This window comes from Pholcus phalangioides, unplaced genomic scaffold (genome assembly GCF_987345545.1).
Source record: "Pholcus phalangioides strain wild (caught in Gottingen) unplaced genomic scaffold, Ppha-v1.0 ptg000004l_1, whole genome shotgun sequence".
In the NCBI taxonomy this organism is placed as follows: Eukaryota; Metazoa; Arthropoda; class Arachnida; order Araneae; family Pholcidae; genus Pholcus; species Pholcus phalangioides.
The window spans coordinates 6,482,676-6,501,593 of NW_028301597.1; the positions used below are offsets into that span (position 1 = coordinate 6,482,676).

Genomic DNA, 18,918 nt, shown 5'->3' on the forward strand with positions numbered 1-18,918 from the left:
TGCCCAAGTTGCAGGGCCCGGTGCTTTAGATGGTGTTTGCTTGCCCCTACTGTTTCTTAGTACTGGGTCTGAAAGGGATAATTTCAAATGAAGTTCACGAGTCTTAAAAGACATCATACGTAATTTCATTTTAATTTAAGCATTTTTATTATCAGCTTTGCCCGTGCGTGATGCGTGCACTACATGAATTTTACCATAAAATTCAATTAAAATAAGTATGAATAAGTATGATCCTTTGTGATGAGTATCCTGCATAAATGTGTGACGTTTTGCTTTTTTAATGTTTTTAAATCTCAAAAATACAAATACAAACACAACGCCACAACAGGCAAAATGCCCAACGAGGTGGCTGAGAAAAAGATGCCCACAACAAATATGGATGTCATATATTTCAAAAATACAGCAACCCAATTAAAAACACAATAAAAAATTATAAAACAATATATACACATGATAAAATACTATACAATGCCCATAAAGAATACTTATGGTTGTCTTATTCTAAGGCTTCTCGATTTACCCCAATTAATCGTAATTAAATCAAACAAGCTAGGTTTTTATGCTTGTTTACTAGTGAAATAGCAGTAATCCCATTCTAGAAGAAGCTTTTCCGACTTCTTCGTCCCTTAATATCCAACCAAGAGGGGGGGGGGATCGGTTTAACGATCAGGGACGTAATATTGCGTCCAAACGCCAGTGGAATAAATTCAGTCGAGCTGACTGTTTTTCCAACATCTTTGTTCCTAATCGCGAATGTTTATTATAACCCTACGAAAAAAGTTTTGCGTGTCTTTTCCCCCACTCTGTTCTCCCACCACCGTGACATCTCAACGAGATAACGATCAACTGATAACGATGGTAGCGATTCTCCTCAACTTTATACCCCCCCCCCCCCCGTTTTACTACGGCACATAGAACTTTCGTCAAGTTCTATGTGCTGATGTAACACGGCCCAGTAAGAGCCAAATCCATATTTTTTTTTATCGCCAGCGTGTGATGTGATACATGTCTATATATAGAAGCTTTATTGGATTACGTCTATGTAAGACGAGAGAAAAAAAAGTGAAATTCGAGAGAAAAACTAATTGTATAAACATATACAGTATATATCTGCCAAATTTTGGAGAAAAAAATGATTATCGCGTCATGACTGCGATTTGATGGGTTGCCATAACTAACGGGGACATAATTATCACGAAGAAATATGCCAACTTGAGATGATCCCGAATCGTGTCTTTAATTATCGGATTCTGGCCAGCGATCACCGGCCACTTCACGAATTGCCCGGTTAATGTCCGAATTTTGGACGATCGCCGGTTCAATATTTAACGAAATTAACCAATTCGCGATGGGACCGGCAGCTTCGCGAATTGCCAATTTCGGGCTTCACGGTATACATATACATCTCGTAATGCATTATAATTCCTGGCCAAAACAATATTCACCACCAGCGCTGAAAGTACATTTGTGTATGAAATGTTTCATCAAGGATATGAAAATACTTATATCAATACAAAGTAAAATACAGCCAACGCTTGTTGTAACGAGCATGCGTTGTTGCAACTGTTCCATTATAACGAACGGAAGGATAGTTCCTAATTTTTTTCCTGTTCATGCTATTTTTAATCCAATAACGACCATTCCAATACAACGTCCTAGTTCACAGATTTGCTTACCTTTCTTTTCTTTTCTTTTTTTGCAAAGAAACGTTCACAATCCGTGTTTTTCGTTTGCCAAAATTGTGTTAGACCTTGAACCTTGATATTGGAGGATTCGGCACATATGTGCGACCACGTAATTAATTATAACACTTTTATTATTTCATAATTTAATGCGACTACTTACATTAGAACAAAGTTAATCAGGTAATTTTTTTTTTAATCCGTCAAAATATGAAACTCACTCGACCTCATAAATCCTGGAAGGAACTTCGAATTGACATCAAGCCATTTATCTAGACCCGAAAAGAACGCCAGTCAAGATAATTTACTCATGAATTTGATGATGATAAATGGCATATTCATGTGAATCATTTTTAACAGTAGCCCGTCATGGCAGACTTTGTCAAACGATTTTTAGAGATCGAAAAAGGCTACTGCCACAGTGCCTTTATAAATTTTATCTTCCTGGATGCATTTAATGAATCGAAGGAGTTGGGTTATAGTCGAGTGCTTGCTGCGGAAGCCGTGTTGTTGAGGAGCAACTATGTAGTGATCCTCAGTGTATTTATGAATCCATGCAGCCACTACTCTTACAAACAATTTCCCCATACAGCTAAGAAGCGAAATAGAAAAGAGTTAAGACAGGACTACAATGACCCCTTGCCGGACGAGTGCTCTACCATCTAAGGCTTAGATTCTGAGCTATGGAAGCAGATAGCATATTTTAACCTTGGAGCGTATATATATGTTGAAAGGCACCGTACATGGACGGCGTCAACAATCAACTAATAGCTCATGAATGACATAAACCAACCAGATGGCCGCATGCATATGGAGAGGACATTTCTATATGCATGTGGCCATCTGGTTGGTCTATGTCATTCACGAGCTTTGATTGTTGACGCCGTTCATGTACGGTGCCTTTCAACATATATATATATACGCTCCAAGGTTGAAATATTCTATCTGCTTCCATAGCTTAGATGGTAGAGCACTCGTCCGGCAAGCGAGAGACTGGGGTTCGAGTCCCAGTGGGGACAGGGGTGAATTTTCTTCCTTGTAATCTTCATCTCCACAAATAACCAGTCTTTCAATGAATCTTGTATCGTTCGCACCACTCTCTTTAACAGCAGAGCGTGGTTTAGGTCTGTTTTCGTGGATTACGTTGGTTTCGTGAGCGGTCGTCTCATCGGTTTCATCATGGCGGAAGGGAAACTTCAATATGTAGTGAACCTTTCAACGGAGGGAATTATCCGTTGTGGAAGCTCTATTTTTGCTGCGAAAGAGCTCGATGCTTACTTACGACGTGAAGCGGATGAGTCAAAACCAAGGGAGGTCAAGAAAGTCTACGCGTTGCTGATGATTCTTATCAAATAAGGTGTTGATGTCATGAGTGAACAACGATCTGCCCTGCAGATGTGGAACAAGCTAAAATTCACGTAATTGAAGGATGAAACGGCGAGTCAGATTTAGTCGTAAGAGGCTCGCTACCATGAAAAAGAAACGCGAATGTTCGATGCGTCAACACATCGATGAACTGCTCGGGATTGTAAACGAGATGAAATTCGCGGGTACGAAATCGCATGAAGTCAGAGACGCCGGAAGATATTTTTTCGTGCTGCTCGAGCAATACCAATCGCTTGTTTCATGGCGAAATTCAACCAATAGATAATTTCTAATTTAAAGTGCCCTTCGAAATATGACTAAAAATTTTTTATAATTCTAAATAAGGACCCTAATTTATTTGGCATTAGTTTTGCCCCCTGAAAAACATACTGGCAAAAGTAAAAAGCTCGCTACTTTTGGCTGGTATACTGGCCCGCAAAAAGACAAGAGTTTCTCAGTGCAAATCTGGCCCACCATTTCTATTCAAAAACGGCCACACAGTGTCTGTTTGTCTACCTCTTTATCCCTAGCGCGTTTTTATGAGCATGTATGACATCCCCACTTTGCGTTGTAGTTTGTATCTTCGTCCCATTTCCTGAAACCACTGTTGCTCAAATTCTTTTTGAAGTAGAGCTCTTTTATTACTTCAAACTAGAGCCAGACAAAACCTGACGTTGCTTTCCAGTCATGGCAATCGCAACTGCTGCCACTTTGGAATGGCCATTGTCCAGCAATCCAACCTACAGTAATTCAAAACAGATTGGGCTGTACACGAAAGGACCAGATTGTGGGGAAGAGATGTAAACTCTCGTCGTAAAAAATATAATGAGGGGAAAAAAACGAAATTGTTGCAATCTGAACACACACATATGCCCTCTCTCTTAGGCTGCCGGCACACTACGGTTCGGCTGGCGCGGTTGATCTTATCAGCAACCGTGGAATTTCGCATGAAACACACACTGCTGTTAGCAACCGAGGTTTTTTATTTTTTAATGTCACGTGACATCTCGGGATTGGCTAAATTATTTTCGCCAAGCTGAAGTTGGCTCCAGCTAGCATGCAAATTCGTGCTCCCCCTCTTAACGGATACTCCCTCTTTTACGGACAAATAATAATTTAGTTGTATAATATATAAAACTATGAATTTCAAACCTCTTTTTAACGGTCACCCATTTTACATGGATTTAATTTTTTTGTCCTGTCCGTGTTCACAAAAAGGAGGGGTTTTACTGTATATACTAATAAAAATATTCATGTAATGAAATTTAATTTTCTGTAACAATATTTGCCGTTTGAAATTAATTCAGAGTTGAAGAAAGGCAGCCTACAAGTTGACCCATTTTTGATGCTTTTACGATTCGTGACCAAATCGCACAAATTTTTTTATATATGATGACTGGAATCATCATAATTAATTTAAATAACATATACTAAAAAACTATTTAAATAACATATTTTTGAAGTTTAAAAAAATTGGCCATGAATTTAGCACGTTTTTCTTTGTAATTAAAGTGAATTTCCAATTAATTAAATTTCTAATTAATGGAAATTAAGCATAATAATTTTAATTTTGGGAAACCCCATATGACCAAAAAAAAAAATCAAGGAAAAAATTATTTTCACCTATTTAAAAAAAATATATATTTCTTTTGATGGTCAGGAAAAAAAAATTCAGATAGGAATCGAAATAAAATTTCTGAAAATTTAATGTTTTAAAAACTGTAAAAAATCAAATTTTAAAAAACATTATGATACAACATTATGAACGGTCGTCTTAAGAGTATTATTTTCCCCCCGGACCAAGTGGTTTTTAGGAGGCCCTACATGGTAAATCCTTTAAAATTTCAATCGGATCTCATTTTTTGGAGGCCCCTCTTCTCTTGAGGAACCCGGGCCGTGCTCGGGTGAGCCCATGCGTTAAGACGGCACTGACTGATGCCCCCGAACTCCGAGCCAGACAGGAGCGCAAATGTTAACCCTTCATCTCTCCTTCAATATTAAAAGGGGGCGCCAAAATGCGTGCTTGCCCCGGCTGACCACGCATGTCGTTGTGGCCCTGTTCATCAGCATGTATGTTGCAGGGTTTAAGGTACACACACAGGGCCGCAACTGGATACTTTTTTAACTGGAGCTAGCAAGCTTTTGGTGTCCCCGTATAAGGAAAGGTTAGAAGGAGTGGTGTTAAAGGGGCAATTCGGTGCCCCCTCTAGTTCAGCACTCGATACAGTGGACCCGCTCTCCCTAGTTGTGGCTTTGTGTGTGTATGTAAATTAAAAACTGCTTGAAAAGAACGGTAGGTGTGAAAATTGTCTTGGTGCACTCTTCTATATTACCCGCATACAACGTTTTGCCTAGATCAGCGGTTCTCAATCTTTTTTGACCCACGGAGCCCTTTTCAGTATATAATTTCTATGGCGGAGCCCCGTAGGCCTATTTTTTATTTATTCATCAAAGTTACTGATTTATTTTTATTCAAAAATATTAATAATTATTTTTTTCAAATTTACTGCTTCTTTTTTTGTTTTCCTCGAGGGCCGCGGAGCCCTTGGGAGTTCACACGGAGCACCGGTTGAGAACCGCTGGCCTAGATGGTTTTTTTTTCATTGCAAAAACAACAGATAGACAGCCACATTCATATACGATACAAAAATAAATAACAAAAAGACAATAATGAAAGCAAAACACACACAATGCAGCTCTTAGGGACGTATTTCCTCCCCGGTTCATACTTAGGCTTTTAATAAATGTTTCAAAAGTTTGATATGGGGAATTTGCAAATATAAAAATATATTCCTTCAGATGTCTGATTATTTTTACTTCTAATTTTTTATGAATTTATTATAAATGGTTGGGCCCCGTGGTAATTTGTACTCTTTTGGATGAGATAACTAATTGGTTTTTTGCTAAAACGTTATAATCGGGATCCAATGCATTTCATTCAAGTGTTCTAAAATATACATCTCGGTTTTAGCGTAATCACGTTAGTTTATGAATGTCATTATAACCGAGTTTCAATGTATGCTCATGTAGGAAAAAAAATTTCACTAGTTAGAAAAATTTAATTTTTTCTTCATTGGTTTTTTTTTATTGTTATCAGTGCAAAAGCGCCAAACAAAGAATTAGTTTCCGTCGCATGGAACTTCACCATACAGTTCCTCGAATTTGTCTTCTCCTCTCAATTTTTTATGGCAGTCTGAGAAGGAGAGCAATTCCTTTGTCCAATGCATCCGAAATCGCATCACCCTCCTTGTCAAACCACTTAATAGACAATGGAAGAGAGCAACCGCAGGTCCAGCCGAACCGTCATCAGGGAGCTCAAGCCTTTGCAATACATGATGGCAGCTTTCCGGTTACCCAAACCGTCCCAAAAAATGTGGATTTTCTCGGTTGAAAAAACCGCGCTCAGCGGTTGCAGTTGTATCTGTGCGTTGACAGAATAAAACTATAGATGATGCCTTCCCCCCCAACCTCAACCGCGTGCAACCGCGCCGTAGTCAGGTCCCAGCCTTATTACTCATCCATCATTGCGAACCCTAGAAATGTCGCCGCAAAAGACTTCTCCAAAACTAAACAATTAAAAAGAAAGACAGGATAGGCCTCGCTCCAGGAAAGTTTTCTAAAGACCTTTTTATTCCATCAGCCTCCGAATTCGGTGGTGACCATATGGCGAAAAGAAAGTAGTTCAGAAATTGTTTGTTGTTATACCCATGTTCCCACATGTTCAATAAATTTTTAGCCTTCCTGGTAATCCCCCCCGCCCTGAATTTTCTCTGTCCTAACACAAGCAGTTTTGAGATAAGTCAAAAAAGGCGATCATACTTTTATTTGCCTTTGCTTAAGATACGTGCGTTTTTCATGACCATATGATATACACATATTCACCATCAGTGTTTATTATTGGCTATTATGGGAAATTCTCACGCTGAAGCAGAAAAGATAAAAAAAATGTTTTGTCAAAGATATTGCATATGGATGAAGGGGAGCAGATTTTATACTTCAGTGAGTTGCCTTTTATCTTAACTACTTTCTGTATAGTATTATTGCCTTTGTAATAGTGTATTCTGTCTCACATACCCAGAGATACTGTTTCATACCAACAATATTTTTTTGTGATACCTCATGACAATGATACCTGATAAGTCCCACTTCCACGATATTTCTTTCAAATCTTGTTTGCAAATGGCTTTAGTCTAAGTAAACTGCCTCCCAGTGTAATGGTAATAACTCTACGGTAGTGGTTCTTAATTTCACTCTGAATACAGGGTGATTTTTTTTTCCCAGTACATTTTGAGCATTTTTAAAATTGGAACCATTTCTTTACGACGAACGCTTGATGAGATAAGGGCTGAGATAGGACTGAAAGGACACCCTGTATATTGTTGTACCGGCTGGAATCAATAAATGAAGAACAATTCATTGAAACATTCTATTTCTCAAATTTCAAAAATGCTAAAAAAGTAACTTTTTTGTTTAGTTTTTGAATTTAGTGGGAAAAAAGCCACTAATAAATGTTAATAGTCACCGAAAAAATAAATTGAATAATAAGTAAAAGAGTTTATAAAAATTAATTAATACAGATAATTAACGCAATTTGTTGAAGAAAAAAATAGCGAATAGAAAATTGATTATTCAAAGAGTTGCAGGAAGGTGGGTGGTTCCATCCCACATCCGGAAAAAAGGGTAAGAGCTGCTCTTCAAAGATATATTTTCTTGGTCCGCAGAGAACAAAAGGCTTGGATTTGCTGTACCAGTGGTTTCCAATTTGTGTTACGTGGTACCGTAGCTTTCTATCCATTCGGTAATTCAATGGTATGATTTATTGAAAAATTTCTTATGATCAACTGTACAACAGATTTCTTAAACCTTCTCACATCTGTGGACCGGTGAAAATGTTCGCAGACCGAAAAAAATAAGAGAGAAATAGAATAAATTTTCCCAGACCTGGTGATGGCTAATGCAGAAATAAAACCAAATATTGACAAATCTAGAGTCAAGGAACAAGTGTTTTTAATTATATGACATGAATGTCGCTCTCCACTTGTTAATACAAGATATACAGAAGACTGGATGTTGTGAAGATATTTATTATTTGAGATGTTAATTTTTTTTTAAGGAAGGAAAAAACTCATCTCTGCCTCTACCGGGAGTCGAACCCGGGTCCCTCGATTGCCGGACGAGTGCTCTGCGAAGGAAAATCTCTATCTCCTCTGTAGCTTAGTGGTCAGAGCACTCGTCCGGCAATCGAGGGACCCGGGTTCGACTCCCGGTAGAGGCAGAGATGAGTTTTTTCCTTCCTTAAAAAAAAATTAACATCTCAAATAATAAATATCTTCACAACATCCAGTCTTCTGTATATCTTGTGTTTTTAATTAGTTACAGCATCCGTAAAAGAATACGGCATTCCTTTTTACGGCCAAAAAAGAAAATGTCGCTGTGCATAGGCGGAGATAGACTTGGAAGTCTGGTGGGGGCAAGGTCATTATTACTGGGGTGGGGGGGCACGATGATGATGTCAATTCATATATACACATATACATTAGATCTGCCCACTCCACTTTTGAAGTGGAGAACTTTCTAAGTGAGAACGTTATAAGCGGGGTCGACTGCGTGTTTTTTTGTGTAGAAACAAGGTGTCTGAGTTTCTACTCATTTGATTCTAGAATTTTCATCAATTCTGAAATTATTTCTCTTATTAATTCTGAATTTTGGAATTTTTTAAATTTTGAATTTTTATGAATTTTGGAATTTTTTAAATTTTGAATTTTTATGAATTTTGGGATTTTTTAAATTTTGAATTTTTATGAATTTCGGGATTTTTTAAATTTTGAATTTTCATGAATTCCGAGATTTCTTTCATCAATTCTGAGATTTTTCCCTTTCATCAATTCTGAATTTCAATCGATTTCGGTTTTTCTTCCCATTAATTCTGAATTTAAAATCCTGTGATTTTTTCTTTCGTTAATTCGAACTTTCATCGATTCAAAATTTCAGTATTCCTGTATACATATTCTGTGATAACGCATGAATCTTTGAATGCGCGATTTCCCCCATACACCCAAAATGTATAAAATCGGAGCTAAAGGGTCCCGAAATAATTTTCGCACCAGGCTCCGCGTCTGATAAAGGCAGCCATGTGTATAGCAGTGCGTTTATTGACCTTTTTTCCCATATCTGTTAGTTCGCTTGCTTTCCCCCCCCCCCCCATAATAAGTAGTTTTGTGGGCTTAGGTGGCATTTCTCAAACTTTTTCCACCCACGGCTTCCTTGTCTCTCATCCTTGCCTCCCTTAGAATAATTTAAAAAGACCACTTCAAAGTCTTGAATGGACACACATCAATAAAAAACTTGTCGCGAAGAACCAGAAAGCTGCGACGCACACTTTGAGAACAACTAGCATGGGGGTATTTTCAGCAGGGCTGCAACTAAGAGTTTTACCGCCCCCCCCCAACTTCGAAATTCAATAATTTTATAACGGTGACGGTGTTCTTTATTCCCCCACGTAAAACTGGCACCTCCTAAATTTTGCAGTTAGGGGCAGTTGCCCCCTTTATTTCCGGCCCAGACTTCAGTGCCATCCACCCGGACACGGCTCGAGGACCTCAGATGCATAAGAGGGTCTCATTATAATTAGACCTGGCGCAAAAATTTCCCAGAAGTGTGCAAACTAAGTCGGTTAAGTCCAGTCCCGTACAAGAAACCTCCTTGAAAAGGTCTCATGATGCTCTTGAGAGGCCTTAGGTACCTCAAAATATATTCTGGTACTACTAAAATTGGGTCTCATCCTAATAATATAGCCAAGTAGGTAACTAATAAATTAGCAATTCAAAATGTATTTATCGATTGTACTCAATCTCACACAGTATACTCAAATGACCCGCAATATGTGGGTTGGTCTGTGGTGATGGTTTTCAATTTAAATTTCGGAGGACTCCAATAAACATACAATTTATTTGAACTGATAGGAAAAAAGTTCTAAAATGCATACTGTAATTATTCGACGTCAGATTACCTATTTCACCATGATGATTTAAATTTTGGAAGAATTGACGATTAAATGGTCATTACCTCCTCCTCCTGAACAAATCATGGCCCACCGCTCTGTCTCAACGAAGGAACAGGTGATCGAAGAAACCTGGGCCATGCTAGAAAAAATGGCCCATACCATAATCGCCCGTAGGGATGTGTGACAAGTGCGGTTGCAATAAAAATACAATATATCTCCACCAAACATTGCATACACAGAATCCAATTTGAACTTACGTATTATATTTATTTTGCGCATGTATTGTAACAGATCCGCAATTAGATACCTGGTCAACTTGTTGCCGAGAATATATTATACTAGCCATAATACCCGGCGCTACCCGGGTTTTCTTCAATGAGGCTTTTTGGATCAGGTGATATCTCCCTCTTTCTTTGAGGAACGTACAAACCGTGTCTATAAGTTAACCAATATGTCGACTTTCTGCACGACTCATGAAAGAAACAAATCTAGATTACAAGATATACAGTTGACTGGATGTTGTGAAGATATTTATTATTTTAGATGTTAATTTTTTAAGGAAGGAAAAAACTCATCTCTGCCTCTACCGGGAGTCGAACCCGGGTCCCTCGATTGCTGGACGAGTGCTCTGACCACTAAGCTACAGAGGAGATAGAGATTTCCCTTCGCTAGAGCGTATATATGCCGAACGGAACCGTGCAATGGACGGTGAAACCGATCAGCTAATAGCTCATGGACGACGAGCCACCAGAGGGCTATATATATGACATGAATGTCGCTCTCCACTTGTTAATACAAGATATACAGTTGACTGGATGTTGTGAAGATATTTATTATTTTAGATGTTAATTTTTTAAGGAAGGAAAACTCGTCCGGCAATCGAGGGACCCGGGTTCGACTCCCGGTAGAGGCAGAGATGAGTTTTTTCCTTCCTTAAAAAATTAACATCTAAAATAATAAATATCTTCACAACATCCAGTCAACTGTATATCTTGTATTAACAAGTGGAGAGCGACATTCATGTCAAATCTAGATTAAAGGAAACGTAGCAATGAATATACGTGTTTTTTTTTCTTTTTCAAGGGGCGCTAGGTATTTCGATTCCCCCCCCCCCGAACTGAATTTTTTCGAAGTACTTTTTATGGGCCCATAATTAATTTTAAAACAACCTAAACTACATGAATTTATGCAGTTGAATATTAAAAGACAATACGGAGACATTAATTTTCATGCTTGTGAAGATATACATAAGTTGAAATGAATGTTATTGCATGGATATCCAACATACTTAAAAGTAGGTCCGGCTAATTACTTCATATTCAATTTTCTGGGTTTCGTATCAATAAGCAATAATAAAACTCAATATTTCAAAAATTTAGAATTCAATACAATTTTTAAAATTACTGATGTGACGGAAAACCCCGCTAAATTTCAGCATTTCTACAGTAAAATAGACAATTTTAACACTGATTTCTATAAGGATCACCCTTTTCCTGACTCTCAAAGCGATGCTGCTGATGATTATGACGTCTATTCATAAAGCCTCATTACTGGAAGTATTAAAAATGTGGCAAACCATTATAAAGGCATAAAGGCGGGGTGCATGTGTGGTGTAGCAGTAGTAGGTAGGGCCTCCAAAAAATGGCTCGGGGATCCATGCTGTTCTTAAGTCAGCCACCTCGTTGGGCAATTTGCCTGTTGTGGCGTTGTATTTGTATTTATACATATACTGGCAGCGTTAAAGAAATGACAAACCGTTATAAAGGCATACACACGTCTGAAACGCATTGCTAGGGAACCACGGTAACCAAAATAAACGTTCCGAAAGTGATTTTTGGGGCCCAAAAACCATTGTTGCCCGACAGTTTTTTGCCCATTTGGGGCATTTACCCTGCCCTGATTTTTAAAGTAGCCTATTGTTCAAGTCGGGGTCCCATTTGATATATATGCAAAATTTGGTGACGATCGATCTAAAATTGTAGATTTGTATAGAGAACATACACACACACATGCAGAAAATCAATTTTATATATATAGATTCTGCAAACTCTTCCAATGTTGATTCAGTGACCAAAAAGTGAATTCATATCCCGCACATCCGCCTGGAGTATTACGGGACATCATACTTGAAAGCGGGACGCGCGCGCGTATGGTATATGTCCAGATAGTTATTATATTCTATCCTAATTTTTTTATTATCATTATTATTTTGCAAAGCAAGCATATTTCGAGCAACACCAATCATTTTTTACTTCCAGCGTCCCTGGATCTTCATCCAGGACGTTGTAGTTTTATCTCCTGATGTCATTACCAGCGGAATATGATGTAATCAAATTCAGCCATAAAAAATCAGCCTAGAGTGACAATCTATGTCTATAATTTGTGATGAGAAGACTCGTTGATTCCGAAGCACTGATGTTAGAGAAAAGCACACCGGAAGGACAATCGATCGAGAAAAATGCTACGTCGAACTGTGATACTGCTTTTCGGTGTTTCCAAGAAGAACGAAAACTCACCGAAATTCCAGAAATATAAACCGAAGTGCTATGGGTGCGGTCGCATCGGCCATTTCAAGCGGGATTTCTTATTTCGGAAAGATTCCGCTGCGAAGCAGTTTGAATCGCTTGCTTTGGCTTTTGCTGTCGGCGGTGTCAACAAGAGGTTCTTAGTCGTGGATTCCGGTGCTACGTCGCACATGTGTAGCAAGCGGGAATGGTTTGAAACGATGACATCATGGCCCCCACATGCTAGTGCCGGGCCCCCAGGCCAGGATTTTTCGCGGGTTCCCTACCCCCCCCCCCCGAAAAATTTTGTGCACCTTCCTTAAGAAAAGATTATGGTGTATTTTTTCAGAAAAAAAAAAGAAACTCCTTTCGGGAAGAAAAAAAATGTTGAATGCCCTTTCCCCCCCCCCCCCATGAGAATATCCTGCATACGATACGGCATTTGTATATGCAGCAAAACATCGCTACAACACGCGATAATCGATAATAAATACATCTACAATGATATTTTTTTCAAATCTTGTTTGGAATTGCCTGGGTTAATGTTAAACTCTCAGTACAACGACATCATCTACTATGATAAACCCCTCTACAACACGATATTTTTAGGAGATTTTTGAAATCGCTACAACAATATTTTTTATATTTTGTTCAAAATCGTTTTGAATTTTAACTTCGTCACTTGTTATCGTTCTTCTGAAGGCGTCTGATAACATCAATATTTTGCACTAAATGATCACCGAAAGCTAACGTAATTTGTATTGCTGCACTATGTGTACGACACAAAAGCATATGCGGTAAGCTTCTGTACAGGGACAATACACATCTAAGTGAATTTTATAAATAAACTAATCAATTACAATTTTTTGTAACGAATACATACATAAAAGCGTATTTTCCGATAATATTAACAATGCCGATATAGAAAAAATGACAATAGCATAAATTTGATCACACGTGAGGATAATGTTTAATCCCTCTGCCACAATATTTTTTTTTGGTCCGTAGAATATTGTTATATCGAGGTTTCACTGTATATTTAAACTAAATAATAAAATATAATTGTGTGTGTGTGTGATAAATATTATCACATTTCGAGATATAATTATGGGATTTGTATATAATTTTACGCAATACAATAGAGCTCCCCTATGGGCCAGTTAAAAGAACGAATTGGTTAGGCAATATGGTTTTCCCATAGAAACTTGTGATTGCCATTTTCACGAGGGTGGGGGGGTTACGTTCTTTTTTCCTGCAATAATTTTATAATAGTTTTCCCTATAATCTCGGCTCGGGGGGGGGGGGGGGGGTTAGAACCCTAAACCCCCTTTGCATACGCCAATGGTGATCGTGATCCATGGTCGGCAGGGCCGTAACTGGGGGGGGGGGGACAAGAAGGTATCTTGCCCAAGACCAGAAGAGTGCGCAAAATTCACCTTTTATAGCCTCTTCTTCAAAATTACAGGGGGGGGGGATGTCAAAATATGTGCTTACCTCAGCTGATCAAGCATTTAGTTGCGGCCCTGATGGCTAGTGTTCAATGTTAAAGTCTCTCGATTAACGATAATACCTATATTATGGTATTTTTCTTCGTCCGCAGAATATCGTTATATCGAGATTTCACTGCAGTTTTATCATGCATAATACTAGCTACAATACCCAGCACTGCCCGTGTTTTCTTCATTTATTGGGAGGATTGGAAAAGTGACAAACCATTACAAAGGAATAAATATATAATACTGGCAGGATTGAAGAAGTGACAAGCCATTGTAAAGGCACGTGTAAAACGCAATACTAGGGAACCGCGGTAACGAAAGTAAACATTCCGAAAGTGATTGTTGAGGCCCAGAAACCATTGTTGCCCGACGATTTTTCGTCCATTTCGGGTATCTGCCCTTCTCTGACGAACTTTTAAAGTAGCCTATCGTTCAATCCGGGTCCTGTTTGGTATATATCCAAATTTTGGCGACAATCGATCTAAAATTGTGGATACAGAAAATATGTGCATATATATATATAGATATATATTAAATATGCACAGTATTAAATTTGTCCTTAGTTTCTCTCAGATAAGATATCCACCACATCTCTATAGTTCCGTTGTTCACTAAGCAAGCAAGTATACTCATACTACACCAAATGAAACTACTGTAGAATCTTTACACATGACGAACCAGTTTGAAACGTGTTTTACACAAAAAAAAATTTCTATCCAAACGTTTAACTTCAATTTAGAACATCAAAGATTATTCCTATAACGCACGGGTTCTCAAACTGTGCGCCTTCAACCTTTGTCATCGTGTGAGGTTTTCGAAATATTCTTTGTTAAACAGCTCTGGAGCTCGCAGATAAGCATTGAATAGGGGAAAAGGGCGCCTTGCTCTAACGTGAAGTTATTCCATGCAATGATTTTTTTGATAAAACGAAGGCGATTCCGTTATGCCAGGCGATTCACAACAGGCATCCAAAAATAATAAATGAATTTAGTGAATTAAAGAGTTAATAAAAGTAATAATACTGAAAACTATTTTCATTGGCTTTGGTTGAAGCACCAGCCTGAAAAATTGTGTGTGAGAACTGAAATAATTTAAATATTTATGTTCACTTCATCTATTCAACTGAGCAACTTTACAATTCTGTTACAGTCGTTTATACGACGTTCAAGAGGCCGAGTCAAAATGTTTCATAAAACGTTTTATGTATAAGTCGAAGTGAATATAACAGCCTTTTTAAAAAATTATCCCCCCCCCCCCATACATATAAAATGTTATAAAATTTTATGTGTTTAATTGCATTCCAATTCTGTTCTAAAAAAATATTTCATACTTGAGAGGAAATTAAATCACATTTCAAATCATTTAAAGAAATAAAATTTGGCAAAACATATTACCTTTGGGACACGACATTGGGTACAAAATTGCAACAAAATCTTCTCGACTTGCAAAAATTTCCCCATCTTGGACTTTTTTTTTTGGCAGCAGATGATTTTCAATCAGGAGCTTGCTCTTTTGTTGTTTCTCTACTTTATAATCGTTTCAAAAAGTTGAAACGAACATATTCAACTGGTTTGCAAGATAAACTTTCGTTATCAATTTAAAATTCTTGTTGAATTCTTCCAAAACTTCCAGTTTTTTTAGAGAGAGCGTTTTTTGTTTTTCCGACATTACGAACGACGAATTTGACACAGTCAGCAAGCAGTGCCGTCTGAAGGGCCGCATGGACCCACCCGAGCACGGCCCGGGGGCCTCAAAAGAAGAGGGGGGGGCCTCACAAAAATGGGAAGTAACTGAAATTTTCGAGAATTCTCTAGGTTGGGCCTCAGAAAAATCAATTGGCCCGGAGGCCCATGATGGTCTTAAGACGGCCCTGTCAGCAAGCAAAGCACCACATCGAAAGAAAGTTCTACAGGAAATGATCGAAAGAACTTGCTGTGCATGTGTACCTATTTTCGGCAGACCTGTACCCCCCAAATGCTTACAGTAGACTTTCTCACCCTCTCGGGATAACGTTGAAAACATAGGGATCGAAAAAATTCTGAAAGGTCATATGGCCGTCAAAACAATTGAAACTCATTTCTTCGGGACTCTCCACATCTGCGTATTCTCAGAAAGAGGCAATAAACAAATCACCTAAGTGTCCACTCTAAATGGTCATCAGCCATCTCACTGGCAATTTTCGTATACGTCAGCAATCACCCTAAAATTTGTCTTTTGCGGTGACAATATGCTAGAACTGTTGCAGCAACACTTTTTCACTGCATACAAAAATTTTGTGCGCATTTGATGGATATAAATTACGTTTTTCTTTTTTCAAAAGTTTCCCAGTTTTAGTCGAAGTGAAAACGTCGAATAATTGAGGTTTTACGTTAAATAAATGAATGAAATATTTTAACATTAAAATGTATTTGTTGTATTGTTGTTTAAAATGAATTGTTACCAATTGCTACCCAAGTTAAACGTCGTATAAACATGAAAGTTGCATAACTGAGTGACGTAGGAACGAGGTTACTCTGTAATTTGTAGATATGCCCTATTAAAAATAATCGTTTTTAAACTTTATGAAACACAATTCAACAAACATCGCAACTGGCCTCGATGCAGGGCCAAACTCTTCGGACATAGATTTATTATAGTTAACTCTTATGCTCAAAATAAAAATTTTAACAAAAATTCAAATTTTTAGCTTTGCTTACCGTTCTTTTGGGCTAGAACCGTAGGATTCATCCAGGTGGGAAAAATAATTGATCCTTTATGTACACAAACTCGTTCAACTATTTTACTAAAAGATTTCGAACAACTGTATTTTTGCAGACGCGAACCGTAAATATTTTTCTGTGTCACAATATGTCTGTGAATAGAAGTTTTGAGGGGAGATGTGTCCTCAAGACAGTACAGCGAATAAAAAAGGCCGATGCGGAATATAGCCTTTTTTTGCCAGAAGCAAGGAAAAAACCCCTTGATTTGTTCGGACTGGGAGAGGGAGGGGGTTACTAGAGGGGCCGTGAGCGAAATCACGTGATTCAGTACACACGTCATTACAGCCATTTCATCCAATACTTTTTGCGGGAAACCGCTTTAAACGAGAAATCTCGATGAGTATCAGTAATAAGAGTTGGCACCGGAGAGTCGCAAAATAAGTCGCACTAAGGAGGAAAACGTTATATGCGGGATCCACTGTATTTTGTACAAAAGCTTGCAACAAAGCTGTCTCACTATCATAACCCGCCCACGAGAGTGGGACTAGCGAAGCTTCAGGCCTGGGGCCTGGACCATTCTTGTCATTTTTGTCTTTTTTCCCCACTATTAGTTCACTTTATAGGGGGGGTCCGCTGAAGAGCGCAGCCTACGGGGCCCCCTGTTCCAGGATGTTGGGGGAAGGGAGGTTCATGTGCTTTATCGGCACCTAGAGGCAATTTCACTGTGGAATACGACGTCTGTTTACTCCAATTTTCATTCTATCGAGACATTATGGCCTTCTACGAACTGAAATAGCAGGGGTCGCGCGGTAGCCCTGTAGGTCCCTACACACGCTCGACGACTAGATAACGATTATTCTGGTGGCCTCCCTCATTCTAGTGGCTATAGCCCTGAGGACACACAAAATGCTGGTGTCCTTGACGTCTCAGTAGCCATGACCATCACGTCTTTTCTTCCTTCCTAGGAGAACGACTGCCATGAGAGCCGGGGGGGGGGGGCTTGTACAATGTTCTTTTCTTCGTGTCCGGGTTTTTTTTTTCTTTTTTTTTTTTCATTTACTTGTACATGTGTATAGTTAAAGAAAATTTCAATGAGATCTAAGGTACGTAGTTGAAGATATCCGCCCATACGAGTACAAATTGATATGATTGATATTAAAGAGTCCTGTCTATTTTCCTATGGGATATATCTGAAAGAAATAAAATCAAAAAGATCTTTCCACGGGCCCCCCGAGTCCCGGGCCCCAGGGCTGGAGCCCTGTCAGGCCCCCCCCCCCATTTGGGGGCCTTGAATGACATCATATAATGAAACTGTTGACTGTGCATCAAAATCTGAATGGTTGAATATTCGAGGAATTCGAACCATCATTGGTGAACTTGATGGGAGAATGCTGACCCTGTGACCAACGTGCTGTGTCTCTCATTGTTCCGGAGCTCAACGGTGAGCTGATGTCTGTGAAACAAATTCAAGCAGCTGGAATCACGGTTATTTTCTCGGAAAGCGGTATTCGTGTCCGGAGTGGAAATGAAAGTTTCATCATAGCTCAACTTAACAGCAAAAGACAGCATGTGTAAATGGTTTCTCTCCTCGTGTAGCTTCATCGTATGTTGCTGAATGTAATGCGAAACTGTGGCGTCGAAGGTTGGGTCATCCATCGAATTCAGCTGTGAAAGAACTTGGACTTCCGGTTGAAAATTTATTTTGTGAAGTCTGTGCATTTGCCAAACAAAGCACTGAATCGATTGGAAAACGACCAAGAAACAGATAAGCCGAGCCTATGGTGACGGTGCACACTGCTGTTTGTTCACCGTCACTGGATCACTCCAGTGACCCACGCGGGCGAGAGGTATTTCATCACTTTTATTGATGATTACTCACGCTTCATGGAGGTTCGATTGCTGAAGAAGAAAAGTGAGGTTCCTGCAGAACTGATAAAATTTCTGAAGCTGAATACTTCTGTGAAGAAAATAAGACGTGATAAGGCGCTAACGAATATGTGAAGGGTGAACTTGTTCGTTACGCAACAGAAAATGGTATCACGATTGATCCTGCTCCTCCTTATAGTCCAATGTTGAACGGAGTTGCTGAACGAGCGAATCGAACTTTGTTGGACAAAGGGCGGGCCCTCATATTTGAAGCCAACTTGCCAAAACAATATAAATACTGAC

General features: G+C 38.8%; 1 protein-coding gene and 1 non-coding gene across 4 annotated transcripts in view; both read right to left on the reverse strand.

The window, feature by feature from the left end:
* Window positions 1-18,918, reverse strand: part of LOC149086498 (voltage-gated inwardly rectifying potassium channel KCNH2-like) — a 327,715-nt gene that overhangs the window by 285,491 nt on the left and 23,306 nt on the right. The window lies entirely within an intron of this gene.
* Window positions 10,629-10,700, reverse strand: TRNAA-AGC (transfer RNA alanine (anticodon AGC)). Its single transcript has one exon. It is a non-coding gene; the product is annotated as a tRNA-Ala (tRNA).